At 41.1% G+C, this 12937-nt stretch overlaps 1 long non-coding RNA gene across 1 annotated transcript in view; it reads right to left on the bottom strand.

Annotated features, from left to right (window-relative positions):
* Positions 1 to 1995: 1995 nt before the first annotated feature.
* Positions 1996 to 12937, bottom strand: part of LOC147918151 (uncharacterized) — a 52997-nt gene continuing 42055 nt past the window's right edge. The window contains exon 2 of the long non-coding RNA XR_015553042.1: positions 1996 to 2695. This is a non-coding gene — a long non-coding RNA (uncharacterized LOC147918151). The remainder of the gene's footprint in view (positions 2696 to 12937) is intronic.

The following is a 12937-nucleotide window of genomic DNA, read 5'->3' as shown; positions in this document are numbered from 1 at the left end:
GAGTTTGACGTTATTTGTGGGATGGCCACACAACGAGGTCTGGGACACAGTCAAGAATATGAGTAACTCAATTTCATGCTTTTACTTATACCCTCGTCCTATACTCAATCTTGCTTTTCCCTGCCCTCTAATCCTTGATTCTCCTGTCTGCTTCCCACCCCAACTTTGCCTAGTTAACACCTACTCACTCTTTAAAAGGTTAGCTCAAGTAACACCCCAGCCAAAAAGTCCCTCATGACACTTCATCTCCTTCCCATGAAGGCTTAGTTAGGTGGCTTTTCCCCTCATGCTCTCATAATGCTCTACAAATATTTCTATCATTATACCATAATGCACATTGAATTATAATTCATTTATAAGTCTGTCCCCTCTACATGATTTTAAGCTCCTTGTGGTTAGGGTCTGTATCTTCTTCATCTCTAATATTCCCAGTATATAGCACCGAGTTTACTGGGATAGAGTAGGCTTTCAACGATTGTTGAATGAATGAATAAGTATGGAGTGGGAGAAGAAACATTTCTCTCTCTTAGACTAGGAAGGAGGTACTGGAGCATGTTAAAGTTGTGGTTGTAGGGAGATGGGTGAGGGTTTGAAAGCGCCTGTAATCTAAGTTCTATCTAGGAAGTAAGAGTCATTTGGCAAGAAAAAGTTGAGAAAGATAGGTTGAGGAAATGATGAAAGTTTGGAATAGCTGCTGCGGAGAGTGGAAGTGGGAGTTGACCAGACTCATTTGAGACTGTCAATGGGCCCTAAGGGTCCAGCTGACACCGGCAACAATAAAGTTATAGTGGCAGTGACCCCACCCAATGACTGTATGATTCCTTCTGGGAGCTCAGTATGTTGAGTGTGAGAGAGGAGGGGCTGATAATGGGACTCATCCAAGGTTCAAGGCCAGCAAGGCAGATTCGGCAGAGGACAAAGGGGCTCTGACACAAAGTGACACACTGTGAGTACAGACTGGATTAGGAAGGAAAATGGAGCCGCGAGGGACAACAGACAGAGAAACAAGAGTGAGGGAGTAAGGGACTAAAAGTCTCCATCAGGCTAAAGACGAGAAGTTGTGGGGTAAGATAGTGGGACACCTGGTCAGGGGAGGCTCTTCTGAGAAACTAGGATGTTGAGTTTGAGATCCCAGAGTTGGACATCTGGGTGATGACAGAGCCCAGAGTGCAGCCACGGAAGCTGGTTGAAAACGGGACCTGGTGGTTAAGGTTGTGGGTGGCGGAGATGTTAGAGAACTTTGAAGCTATAAAATTACCCATAACAGAGGCAGGAGCAAGGTGAGAAGAGTAAGAACAGGGTTCCCAAGAGTTCAGTGAAAAATAGGTGGTGCCCAGGGATTGAACAGTTGCAGTGAGGAGGATGGAGGCAGGAATTTCAAGGGAGGGTAGAAAGGATTTCTACATGAGATACGGAAGGTAATGAGGAGCCTGGAGAATACTGACGAGCCTCCCCCCTAACTCTGAAGGAGTTTTCTCCCTCCCAGAGCAAACTCGCCAACCTCTACAGATCAGACAGCCTTTATCTTTGCTCTTTGTTCTGGCATCTTGATTCTGCCTTCCAGGACGACTCTCAATTTGAGTCCCCAGCCTTGTGCTCCTATTTTGTTTTTCCATAGGCATCCCATTTTCCCAGACCGTCTGATGCCTTTTCTCATCAAAACTAATCTGTCCTGTTTTTCATTCCTTAATGTGACTAATACGATCAACTTGACTAGAAGTAAGCTGAGTTTCCCACTAGAGGATAATGGCCTAACTTGCTACTCTGCTCAAGAGATATGTTTGCATCTTGGAAAATCCTTCCAAGAGAAATCTAATGCTGTAACCCAACCCACCCTACAAAGTCAGTAAACAAGGCAGCCTTCTGGTGTACCTCAAAACGCAACAGCTGTGTGTTTTCTAGAGCTTCGTCTAGAAGCTTGAATTTAAATCCCATGTTAGCATGTAGCCCAGGCAATGCTGTAAATTTATTTTAAGTTAGGGGGTGAAAGGAAGATAATCTGCCATAAAGATATTTTTAATTGTTGGGAATAAGGGGTAGAATAACAGTGTCCTAAACCCACAGTCATTCATGCAGGACATCCTGTGTTCCCAGGATTTCAGGTTAATCAACACGTGGTTTATATAGTAGGAAAAGCACCATACTTGCTTCTCGTGACGCTGTCTGTACCTGGTCACCATGACAGCTGTCTGACACCTACTAAAAAAAAAAACCCCAATCAGTAACAGATGGTAATTGAGTACCCATGAAATACTGTGGTAGGCATGTGTGGGCAGAGGATATGAAGTATAAGACATGGTCCCTGCCCTTAAGAGACTTGAAACTTAAGGGAAAGCTAAGACAAGTAGACATGAACAATTAACTAACAATAAAAAACAGAGAGTGTGTTAAAGTAATACTACTTCCTGTCAGCATCAAGGATCAAACACCTGATTGCTTTGGAATTGTTAATATTGCCAATGTGTTAGAAAGTTCCCTTGAGGGTTGGAATGTTGTGGAAGGTTGGCCTTTTCTCAGCCAGACATCTCCCAAACTTGTGCATTGTGACAACAGCCAGTCAGATCAGCAGGCTCCCCATCCTCTGCTTCTTGCAGAGTGCGCTGGCACTTTTGTCCGTCCACGATACCACCTGGCTTCACAAAGTAGGTCACATCAGGGCTCTTGGCTCAGAGACAATGAGAGGCGCTGGAACATGCTGTAAGTGAAAGAGACCGTGATGACATCTTCTGTAGAGACTTTTAAGAGAAGAAAGGCCAACAAGAAGATTACAGCTACAATCACTCATTTTGTCTTTAACCCATCCTCCTCTTCCTTTGTCATACAGCCTATATACTCTAGTAAAATATACAAATTCAACACATTTCTATTATCTTGCCATATAGTGTCATAAGAAATAATATCTCACTTTGTGTAGTACATTTTTATTGATAAAATTCTTCCACATATATGAAGTCTTCGGATCCTCAAAGCAAACTTCACAGAAGTGTGTGTTATTGACCCAATTTACACGGGCTTCATTTCAGGTTCAGGCTCCATTTCACTCCACGATTAGAGTTGAGTAAGCAGTTTTCTTACCTATCCTAAGGAGTAGGAGCTTCCCTCCTTGTAGAGCAGCCGGGCCTGGTTCTAAATGTCACTACTCTTTCTTTCTCCAGACCCTAACTCTCCTACCCCAACTCTTTCTGCTTATTCTCTCTATGGAATTCAATTCAATTCAATAGGCAATTAATGAATGCCAACCGTGGGCCAAACACCATACCAGGAATTGAGATGACCAAACTGACACTCTCAAGGAGTGGCCAAACTAACTGGGGAGACAGGAAGCAAATTATTATAATATGGCAACTATTACAATAGAAGGATGTACATGGCACCACAATAGTTCCAAGAAGGGAGTAATTAACTCTGCCTGGTAGGCTTGAGTAAGTGGCAGTTGAGTCAGAAGTTGAAAGACGAGTCAACAGGGTACAGAGGGCATTCCAGGCAGATGGAACAGCCTGTGCAAAGGTAAAGGAGAGGGGAACTGCAAGAAGTTCAATTTAACTCACCTCTTGTCTGTGTCAACACCCAATGTGATTGGAGAAAAACACACAACAACTACTTCAGGACCACTGACCTCAAGTGAGGTCACAAGGCTACTTACTCACATCCCTAGACTACTGCTTCACAGCTGATTTCCCTGCAAACCTCCATCTGTTCACAAGCCTTTCTTCTCTCTCATCTTATACCTTTGCTTACTACTGCACTGAGAAAGTTGAATCAGTGAGAAGAGAACTTGCAAAGTCACCTGCTACCGCATCTACCATCCCACCTACATCTATTCCCACGTCCCCTGCTCTCACCAACATTAGTATGGATGACCTGTTCATCCCTCTCTTGGCCAACTCTTCCTTGGACACTAGACTTGAGGCACTCTGGCCTTCTCAAGGACATTGCTGCAAGTAGTTCTTCTCCACTCTCCCATATTATCATTTCCATCAGCAAAATGGAAAATACAAAAATGCTGTTATTTCTCAAATCTTAAAAAGAAAAAAAAAGCCCTCTCTTGACCCCACCCCCACTTACTTCTCTCCCCACCACTGCTTCATTTTTCTCCTTCACTTTGTAAGAAAACTCCTTGAAAGAATTGCCTTACCCACTGCCTACAGTCCCTGTCTTCCAATTCTCTGTTGAACCCACTCCAATCAGGCTTTTCCCCAACACTGCTGAAACTGCTCTTGTCATGTGTCGATGATCTCCACGCTGCAAAACCCAATGATCATTTCTTTGACCTCATCCTATTTGACCTGCCATCAGCACTTGACCCATTTGTTCCTTCCCTTCTTGAAACATGTTCTTCACTTACCTTCCAGGACTTGACGCCCTCCTGATATCTCTCCTCCTCCTTCACTGGCCACTCTCTCCAATTTCCTTTCTTGGTTCCTCCACATCTGCCAGAACTTTAAAACCTGGAGCCCCCAGGGCTCAGTCTTTGCACTTCTTCTCTTCCTCATCTACTCTCACTCCCCAGATGATCTCATCCAATATCATAGCTTTATTATTTTTTATATATTTTTTTCCTCATAGCTTTAAATACCAAGTAAACCACCCACGAGACCCCCTGAACCTCTCCCCTAACTCCAGATGCCTCTATCTAACTGCATACTCAAAATGGAGTTCGGATGTATGATAGGCATCTCAAAAATCACCATGTTAAAAAAACAATTCCTGATATTTCCCCTAAAACCCACTCTTCCCATGATCTCTAACACACAAATGGAAACCATCTCCATCCTGTGGCTCAGGCCAAAAACCTGGGTATCATCCTTGATTCCTCTTTTTTCTCATATCCCACATTCAATCCACCAGCAAATCCTATTATCTCCACCTTTAGAATATATACAGAATCAGGACCCTTCTCCTGTCTCCACCACTTCCATCCCAATCCAAGCTATAGTCATTTCTGGGTTATTACAATAACCTCCTTATTTGTCCTTTTGCTCACACCCTTGCCTCCCACCTCATTCCAGACAGTAGCCAGGGTGATTCTTTTAAAATGTAAATTACATCAGGTCATTCAGATTTTCCACCTCACTTAGAATAAAAGCCAAAGTCCTTTCGGTGACCGGCATATGCTACATGATATGCACCCGCCACACCTCTCGGACTAAATAAATGAATGAGTAAATGAGTGAATGGATGGTAGGGAAGAGGAAAAAGGGATGAGAGTGATACTAGAGATTTAGCCAGGTGATGAACAACCCTTCTAACCAAGCCAAGGAGTTCAGACTTTATTTGAATATAATGGGCAGTCATCAAAGGTTAGGAATTTTAGCACAATAACTATCTCGAGTAAACTCTGTTTGCTTCTAGGATCCAATCAACATGTCACCTTCCATACAAATCCTGACTTTATCTCGACCAATCTCCCATTTGCAACTAGAAATCCAGCCATAGCAAACTCCTTGCTGCTCCTTTAATATGTCATATTTTCAAACTTCCCTGCCTTTGCCCTCTCGTTCGTTCTGACTGGAATGGCCTTCCTTACCTTGTCTATCTGAAACATGTCTGCTCTAGAAGACTCATCTCAAGTGCCAGCATCTTTGTGAAGTGCTCCCTGACCACCCCAGAGATTTATGTGTTTTCCTCTTTGGACTTCCAGGGTACATTTTATCCCTCTCTGTTATAGATGTTATCACCTCACTATATTTTCTTGTTCACGTATTGACAAGTCCCTGGAGGACAATGTCCATGATCTGTTCTTGATGGGGCCCCTGCACTTGGCACATACGGTGTCTTCAACCTAGTAGATGCTCAACACGTTTGTTGAATGAAAATGAGCCAGCAAAATAGATTGTGTTTAATGGGTAGGAGAGATTTGGAGATAACAGTCAAGGTTCAGTAGCATATAACAAATTATCTTATATTTAAGGAGTGATTTAATATGAGAAATTGGGCACTCAAAACATCATTAGAAGGGCTGGATAAGTGGGGTCTAGACTGCACTCTTGGAATCCCAGGATCACACTGCAGAATTGTCCTACCAGAGTAACCCCAACCTCTGCCACAGTGGGAAAGCTGGAAATAAGAAGGGCACCACTGGAACTGTTGGCTCCAGAGCCACTACACCTCCTAGGTCCACACCAGCCAAAACAGATGTCCTACAACCTGCCTCTTGATACCAATGACTGGCCCCTAAATCTCTGCTAATGCTGCCACAGGAAAACATATCTCCATGCTTATGTGTATTAGTTTTCTACTGCTGTGTAACAAATTACCACAAACTCTTAAAACAAGACCCATTTATTATCCCAATTCTGTAGATCCAAATTCCAGGCAGGCCCTCCTGGGTTCTCTGCACAGGGTCTCACCAGGCAGAAGTTAAGATGTCAGCAGGCTGGGTTCTCATCTGGAGGCTCTGGGGAAGAATCTACTTCCAAGCTCATTCACGTTTGGCAGAATTCAGTTCCTTGCAGTTGTAGGACTGAGGTCTTTGTTTCCTGACTATTGGCCAGGGGTCCCTGACAGGGATCTGGCAGGATCCTTCATGTGGAATCCCCTCACGCTAATCCCTCTGACTTCCCTTACTGCCTCCAGCCAGAGAAAACTCTCTGCTTTTAGACAGGTTTGTGTGATGACTTGAGGCCCACCCAGATAATCGCTCTATTTTAAGATCACCTGAACCACATAACACAACATAATCACAGAAGCGGTATATCATCATATTCACAGGTTCTCAGGATTAGGGTAGGGAACCTTGGGGGCTATTTTTAGAATTCTGCCTACCACATTGTGTTTGCTAGAAAAAGCAGTAGAACCAATAGATACACCTTTCACCTTCTGAATTAGTCAAGATTCTCCAAAGAAACAGAACCAATAGTATGTATATCTACATAGAAGGAGATTTATTATAAGGAATTGGCTCACATGATTGTAGAGGCCAACAAGTCCCAAGATCTGCAGGGCGAACTGGCAAGCTGGAGACCCAGAGAGCTGATGGTGTAGTCCTAGTTCAAAGGCTGGTGGGCTTGAATCCCAGGAAGAGCCAATGTTTCAATTTGAGTCTGAATGCAGGAAGAAACCAATGTCCCAGTTTGAAGGCAATCAGACAAGAGAAACTCCCTCTTACTGGTGGGAAGGTCAGTATTTTTATTCTATTCAAGCCTCAACTGATTGGATGAGGCCTACCTACAGATCAGAGAAGGTAATTGGCTGTATTCTACCACTTGATTCTACCAATCAAATGTTAATCTCATCCAAAACATCCTCACAGAAACACTCAGAATAATGTTTAACCAAATATCTGGGCACCCCATGGCCCAGTCAAGTTGACATGTAAAATTAACCATCACATTTTCCAAATCTCACGCAAGTACATCTGATTGGCTGAACCTAAGTCCTACCCAGAGCTCCAGCTGCAAAGGAGTCAGGCAGTTCAGGAAGGTACATCAGATCAGTGTCTTTCAAGCATTTTGACCCCAATCTACTATAAGAAACACATATTTCATCACAACCCAGTGTAGGCACACACACATATATATACATTTAAATGAAACAAAATTTCATGAAACATTACTTTTCCTTACTAAGAGTAATGTACTCTGATATTTTCTTTATGGTTCTATTTCATTTTAAACCATGCTGATCTTGATCCACTAAATGGTTTCATGACCCTTCAAAACATAAGGCATCATTAGGAAAGTAGATTGCTTTTGAGGGTCAATCTACTGTATCCATTACAGGTGATCTTTGGGAAGCAATTTTCCTTCAGTTATATGTCTCACAATGTCTGACATGTAATATGTTTGTTAAGTTGATCTGAATATAGGCAATGGGCTTTCAATTCAATCTGAAGACAGACTGAAAAAAGTCTGAATCCTTTTACAGGGTTAGGTCCATAACTATCCAATTAAATCAAACAACGGATATCAAGGGATCCCCTTTTGCTATCCCACTCAGGAAGAATAAATTTGCAAATCCCCTGGAATATATAAGACCCCTTTTTCAGGGGGAAAAAATGACTATCAAGTGGATGTTCATGTGTAAAGTGCAGACATGACTAAGTATTATAAATAGGTGTTGAAGCATGTAGAAACTGTCAACTTCTATGCCACTTATAACAAATGCATAATGACTCCCTTGGATTCTCATGTCAATGTGTAAGGCACAATTTAGAGAATGTTGTCAGTCAGACAACCCTGCCCTTTCAACAACTACAGTCACGTGCCACATAATTATGTTTCAGTCAATGATGGACCACATATTCGACGGTGGTCCCATAAGATTAGTACCAAATAGCCTAGGTGTGTAGTAGGCTATGCCATCTAGGTTTACATAAGTACTGTAGGGGTGGAGGAAATTTTCCTCTCCCCTTCTAGGTTCTTCTGGCTGGTCTAAGAATTAAATTGACATGAGACAGATTAACAAGAGAAAAACAAAAGTTTAATAACACGTACACTTAGGAGAAACCCAGGAAAACCAAGTAACTCACCGGAATGGTTGAAGTCCTCACCTTCAATACCATCCTCAGCTAAAGACAAAAAAAGATGTTGGGGATGGGGAGAATCAGGGACTTCAAAGAAAAGGAAGGCGATTTACAGGTAGATGAAAAGGAGCAAATGTCTGGAAAACAAGTGTTTGGCTACACAGAAACAGAAGAACACACAGGGGAGCCAACAAACAGGCTTTTCTAGGTTCCTCCCTGCCTACCACCTAGTTCTTAAAAATAATCAGCCTAAAATAAGCCTCATGTTAAAGAAACACATTTTGGGGTGGCAGATTTTGTTCCCCTTCAGTACACTCCATGATGTTCACACAACGACGAAATCACCTAACGGCGCATTTCTCAGATTGTATCCCTGTCGTTAGGCAATGCATGACTGTACTCAGGTTTCATGTTTCTGTTAACACACCCCCAGATGGTGAACTCTGCCTCCGCAATAAGGAAAGGCCCTAAAGAAGAAGTCATCGATCTTCCACCGCTCAATCTCTCTTACAAAACCGTTCTCCAGTGAAACGACTGACTTGTTTAAATGCTTGATTTTTGTTATTTGGATAAGCAGTATACAAATTCCTGAGTGCAGCTTTTCCATTTAACTGCCCTAGGCAGCTTACAAGGATCAGCCCAGAGAGTTCAACTTGAATGGATCCTATTTATCTTTGTTGCCACATCACAGGCAGAGTTTCACAGGGTCAAATTTAATTCTGTCCGACAGAAAAAATTAGGAACATGGACTCCTTAAACGAGGATCAAATTATAGAGTCTTCTTCATTTACTTGCACAAGATTGTGAATGAGAGGGGTGTAGGGGCGTTGTATGATCCAGGAAGTTAAGCTTTAGGGCAAGTTTGTGGTGGCTGTAATAAAACCTAAACTTTGCTTAAAGGCTAGAAAACCTTGAAACCAGTGAAATTGTGATGGTTTGGGGACTTTTACCATTAGGATTGTCAAATATCTGGATATATGCTCTATACAGATGCAATAAAACAATCATTCAATAAAGATTTAATTAGCATGTACTATGTGATATTTATAGGTCTACTATAAACATAGAAGTGATCAAAACAGACCAAGTCCCTGCTTATTATATAGTAGGAGGAGGCAGAGGACAACTTACTGGTAAACAAGTAATTAATGAGACGAGGTAAAGGGCATACTGTGACAAGGTAAAAGGCATACTGGGACTTAGCATCTGGGACCTATCACCAGCTCTGAGTTGCCAAAAGCAAAAAGATATGTACTATGTCACCCTTCCCTTCTATGAACTATAGTTCCAAGAGCTGTGACACGTCTCTAATTGCTACACATTATAACTGCCAAGGTGTTTCTCCTTTCTCCCAATTACATTTATTTTTAAGAAACAGTGGATTTATTGAAGGATACTGGGGATTCTGAGAATCAGTGGATGCTGGAGGACCAGCACTGAAGGATGAGAGGCAGGATATCTAATTGTGCTTTCTTTATAGCTTTATTGGGGTGTAAATGATAATACAATAAACTGCACATATTTAAAGTATATAATTTGATAATTTTGACATATGTACACACCCATGTACACATCACCACATCGAGGCAAAGAATATATCTGTCACCTCTAAAACTTCTCTTGTGTCCTTAGTTATCTCTCCATCCCACACCTCCCCAAATCCTATCCCTAGGCAATCACTTGTCTGTTTTCTGTCACTATAGATTACCTTGCATTTTCTAGAATATTATATAAATGAAATCATAAAAGACATAATTCTTTCCTTTTGAGGGGGGGAGTCTGGCTCCTTCACTCAGCATAACTGGTATGAATTTTATCCATGTTGTTTTGTGTATCAATAGTTCATTACTTTTTCGTTTACCCAATAACATGCCAGTGGACATTTGGGTTGTTTCGACATTTGGCCTCTTATAAACAAAGCTTCTATGAACATTCATGTAAAATTCTTTGTATGGATATATACTTTGGTCTCTTTTGGGAAAATACCTGAGAGTAGATTGGCTGAGTCATATGCTAGGGTATATTTAACTTTTTAAGACACTGTCAAACTGTTTTCTGAAGTGGTTGTACCATTTTTACATTCCCATCAGCAGCGTATGAGAGTTCCAGTTGTTCCATATCTTAGCTAACACTTGGCAATCCAACCTTTCAATTTTAGACATTCTAATAGGTATGTAGTGTTATCTCATTGTAGTTTTTTTTTTATACCTGACTTTTTTTATTGATATTTTAATAGTTTATAACATTGTGAAATTTGCGGTTGTACATTTTTGTTTGTCCATTACCATATATATGTCTCCCTTCGCCCCTTGTGCACAGCCCCCACCCCCCTTGCCCCTGGTAACCACAATACAGTTTTCTCTGTCCATGTGTTGGTTTATATTCCACATATGAGTGAGATCATACAGTGTTTGTCTTTCTCTTTCTGGCTTAGTTCACTTAACATAATACCCTCCAGGCCCATCCACGTTCTTGCAAATGGGACAATTTTGTCTTTTTTTATGGCTGAGTAGTATTCCATTGTATATATATACCACATCTTCTTCATCCAATCATCAGTTGAGGGACAGTTAGGTTGCTTCAACTTCTTGGCTATAGTGAACAATGCTGCAATGAACATAGGGGTGCATAGCCTCTTTGGATTGTTGATTTCAGGTTTGTTGGATAGATTCCAAGTAGCGGGATAGCTGGATCATAGGGTATTTCTATTTCTAATTCTTTGAGGAATCTCCATACCGTTTTCCACAAAGGCTGCACCAGTTTGCATTCCCACCAGCTGCGTATGAGGGTTCCTGTTTCTCCACATCCTCTCCAACATTTGTTGTTTTTTGTCTTGGTGATTATAGCCATTCTAACAGGCATGAGGTGATATCTTAGTGTTGTTTTGATTTGCATTTCCCTGATGATTAGTGATGTTGAACATCTTTTCATGTACCTATGGGCCATCTGTATATCTTCCTTGGAGAAGTGTCTGTTCATTTCCTCTGCCCATTTTTTGATCGGGTTGTTTGTTTTTTTGTTGTTCAGTTGTGTGAGTTCTTTATATATTATGGAGATCAACCCCTTGTCAGATGTATGCTTTGCAAATATTCTCTCCCAGCTGGTTGGTTGTCTGTTCATCTTGATTCTGGTTTCATTTGTCTTGTAGAAGCTCTTTAATGTGATAAAGTCCCACTTGCTTATTTTTTCTTTAGTTTCTCTAGTCTGGGTAGGCATGTCATCCGAAAAGATTCCTTTATGACCAATGTCAAATGGTGTGTTGCCTATATTTTCTTCTACGCGTTTTATAGTTTCAGGTCTCACCTTCAGGTCTTTGATCCATTTTGAGTTAATTTTTGTGAATGGCGATAGCAGATGGTACACTTTCATTCTTCTGCATGAGGCTGTCCAGTTTTCCCAACACCATTTATTGAAGAAAGGTTCCTTTCTCCATTGTATGTTCTTAGCTCCTTTGTCAAAAATTAGCTGTCTGTATATGTGTGGTTTTATTTCTGGGCTTTCAATTCTGTTCCATTGATCTGTGTGTCTGTTTTTGTACCAGTACCATGCTGTTTTGATTACTATTGCTTTGCAGTGTGTTTTGAAATCAGGGATTGTGATGCCTCCAGCTTTGTTCTTTTCTCTTAGGATTGCTTTAGCTATTCGGGGTCTTTTGTTGCCCCATATGAATTTTAGTATTCTTTTTTCTATTTCCGTGAAGAATGTTATTGGGATTCTGATTGGGATTGCATTGAATCTGTAGATTGCTTTAGGTAATATAGACATTTTAACTATGTTTATTCTTCCAATCCATGTGCATGGGATGTCTTTCCATTTCTTTATGTCATCATGGATTTCTTTCAATAATGTCCTGTAGTTTTCATTGTATAGGTCTTTCACCTCCTTGGTAAGATTTATTCCTAGATATTTTATTCTTTTTGATGCAATTGTAAATGGTATTATCTTTTGGATCTCTCTTTCTGTTAGTTCGTTATTAGCATACAGAAATGCAACTGATTATTGTTGATTGATTTTGTACCCTGCGACTTTGCTGTAGTTGTTGATTACTTCTAATAGTTTTCCCAACGGATTCTTTAGGGTTTTCTATATATAAAATCACATCATCTGCAAACAGTGAGAGTTTCACTTCCTCATTGCCTGTTTGGATTCCTTTTATTCCTTTACTTGCCTAATTGCTCTGGCCAAAACCTCCAGTACTATGTTGAATAGCAGTGGTGAGAGTGGGCAGCCCTGCCTCATTCCTGTTCTCAGAGGAATGGCTTTCAGTCTTTCCCCGTTGAGTATGATGTTGGCTGTGGGTTTGTCATAAACAGGCTTTATTATGTTGAGGTACTTTCCTTCTATACCCATTTTGTTGAGAGTTTTTATCATAAATGGATGTTGTATCTTGTCAAATGCCTTCTCTGCATCTATTGAGATGACCATGTGGTTTTTATTCTGTTTTGTCGATGTGGTGTATCACGTTGATTGATT

The sequence above is a fragment of the Ceratotherium simum genome, chromosome 1 (assembly GCF_057802395.1).
Source record: "Ceratotherium simum simum isolate JZ-2026a chromosome 1, ASM5780239v1, whole genome shotgun sequence".
NCBI lineage: Eukaryota > Metazoa > Chordata > Mammalia > Perissodactyla > Rhinocerotidae > Ceratotherium > Ceratotherium simum.
Note: the sequence above shows the minus strand (reverse complement) of the source record. Positions and strands in the feature narration are given on the sequence as shown.